The sequence below is a fragment of the Montipora capricornis genome, chromosome 6, assembly GCF_036669925.1.
Source record: "Montipora capricornis isolate CH-2021 chromosome 6, ASM3666992v2, whole genome shotgun sequence".
Taxonomy (NCBI): Eukaryota; Metazoa; Cnidaria; class Anthozoa; order Scleractinia; family Acroporidae; genus Montipora; species Montipora capricornis.
Genome location: NC_090888.1, coordinates 62,071,278 through 62,073,777, shown reverse-complemented (window position 1 = coordinate 62,073,777; position 2,500 = coordinate 62,071,278). Strand labels below are relative to the sequence as shown.

Sequence of the window (2,500 nt, the reverse complement as noted above, 5' to 3'; positions counted from 1 at the left end):
AAATAACGGACAGGTTTGCCTTCGAAATCTTCGAAATCAATTAATCGTGACTGAACTCTAACAACATTTCCAGAGTTCTATCATTCAACCAGAAAAAGATCCATAGAAACCACAATGGTAATCTTCCTCAAGTCACGTTTATCAATTTCAGAATCTCTGTTTACTAAAAATCACAGTGTGTGTATGCCATTATTGGCATAGCAGTGGCTCGATAAATTTGAATTTTTTTTTTCATTCTTTTTTTTTTTTTTGGTTGTTTTTGATTTAAAATAATTAAATTTAATTTTTCAAGGCAAATTCAAATTTGGCGACATTGAACGACTTTCCGCGGGTACGTCAAGTAAGATGACTCGTAGGAGAAAGACAGTACAATTTTTTTACTAAACGTCCTGCAGCAATATATTACGATCATTCCTTTGACAAAGAAAGATTGGCTTACTTGTAAAAAATTGCCTATTTGGATTTAAGGCAAGGCATATTTGATCAGCTTTATTTAATTAAGCAAGGAAAACGTGCAGATTGGTAATACTCCTTCGTGGAGTGTTTCGCTAACTCCCCACAAAACGTGACTCCAGATAGCGTCATTTCCTGGGTGAGGTCATGTACTGGGAAATAATGCAGATTCAAGCAATATTCAAACATCTGTCAGCTGGTGATTTGCGTTTATGCGTTCTCCATTTCAGAAGAGTTGGTTGTAGATTTGGGCCGAGATCTCCCACCAACTCGTCCAACAAGGCGAACGGCAAAAATACTAAATCACTCGCAACATGATCTGCAAGCAGTCGGCTGCCCTTCAATGTATCTTTCAGAAGAAATTCATTGGATTTCGGTTTTTTCCTTTTATTTTACGAAAAGTTTCAATTTGAGTGCGTTTTGGAATGAGCGCTGAATGTGTTACATGAAAACTTTCATGTGCGAAGAGGAAGAACGAGGTGCTAGCTCATCAGATAACTATTTATGATCTGTGAAAAATGTCCTTCTGAGCCTCTTTTCCCAAGAATGATGAGAAAATTGACTTGAATGACATCACTCTGCGTCTCATTTTTCGATCTGTAGTTTCTCAGCGATAGCTTTCAGAACTTCAGTTTGTGCATCCACGGTGGCTTGCAGGTTCTTGATTCTCTCCTCTTGCCTTTCATATCGTTGGTGTTCGTAGTTGTCCAAATCTTGTTCATCACCTCCTTAACTGGGTTGCTCGTTTCGAAGGGAATCGACAAATTCTCTATCACTGATGCCTGAACCAGAGAGCAGTAACCTAAAACGACGACACAAACGTAATGAATTCACGGCAAAGCATCATGGTTATCGTGGTCCGACGCTACAATACTGGTCGTTATCATCATCATCATCAACATCATCGTTTAACTCAGCCATATTTTAGAACTGCTCCCGAGCACTCACCATGATATAGAACAAGAAGGATACACACACTGTCCACACACTCACACACGAAAACCCCTTCCAAATATGGCCTCGCTTTCCACTGCTTTGAAAAGTAGGCCACATACCGTCAGAATGACTAGAGGAACGGGAAGTAAAATTTTGGGGAGCAAAATTATTTCCTTGAAAGCTAAGCCTAGGCATGCCCCACCGAAAAAAGGAAACGTCCTTGAGCATCGAGGACTGTGAAATCAAATGGTTTTCTAGGATCTGGGCATTTTTATTTAGCTTGTTCGTGCATTTGTTATTCTTTAGGCACCAGTAACAACAGACGAGTGTACTCACCTCTTAAGAAACTGATTCTGATTCGGCTTTATCTCCAATGATTCATTGTAAGTATATCTAAGTATCCAATTGGGATATCTCTTTTGAATATCATCTACCAGAGTAGCTTGATCGATTAAATTTCGAAGACTTGCCGTCTTTTGTATTGTGTCAATATCTCCTACCGCAAGACCAACCTAAATCCGAAAAAATACAGTTCTCAATCGGTCACAATACTTTGCTTTGAAAGCTTAAAATCCTTAGCTGATAAACTAACTCAGGCTTTCCCCTCGATCATTTCTCTTGAAGGATTAGTTGAAACTGATCCCATATCCATCCCCCATTATCAAATCAGAACCATTTATTATTTATTTGTATGTTTATTTGCTTTGGGTGCTGTTTTGGGTGCAGTTGTTATCGCAGCGTCGATTTGCTTAGCTTGATTTTTTCACATGTGCTATTTTGATTTCATTGTCTGTGATAGATTTGTTATTTCTGGTAATATGCACAGGCCAAGACCAAATGAAACGTAGCTCGTTTCACTTGTTGGTGAAGTGAAGTTGTTAGTCTTGGGGAGAGGGGTGTCAATTGCAAAGAAGCTTATGTTTTTGTTTTTGTTTTTTTCGTAAAAAGCAAACAAACACAGCGGCCGAGTTTATTACGGTGCATCGCGCGACGGTGACTCGCATGACTTACATGCGGGAGGTCGCGGGTTCGAGGCCCAGCTGGACCAATACTCAGGGTCTTAAATAAATGAGGAGAGGAAGATGCCTTTGTAATTTCAGCTGCAAATAAA

The 2,500-nt window shown here is 39.4% G+C and overlaps 1 protein-coding gene and 1 long non-coding RNA gene across 2 annotated transcripts in view; both read right to left on the bottom strand.

The window, feature by feature from the left end:
- The window catches only part of LOC138052798 (transient receptor potential cation channel subfamily A member 1-like), a 43,598-nt gene that overhangs the window by 35,873 nt on the left and 5,225 nt on the right, over nucleotides 1–2,500 (bottom strand). The gene's annotated exons all lie outside the window — the stretch shown is intronic.
- The window catches only part of LOC138052807 (uncharacterized), a 6,482-nt gene that overhangs the window by 252 nt on the left and 3,730 nt on the right, over nucleotides 1–2,500 (bottom strand). Inside the window, exons 2-3 of the long non-coding RNA XR_011133152.1 lie at nucleotides 1,726–1,901; nucleotides 1–1,255 (exon numbers count right to left, since the gene is read on the bottom strand). The exon at nucleotides 1–1,255 is cut by the window's left edge and continues 252 nt beyond it. This is a non-coding gene — a long non-coding RNA (uncharacterized lncRNA). The remainder of the gene's footprint in view (nucleotides 1,256–1,725; nucleotides 1,902–2,500) is intronic.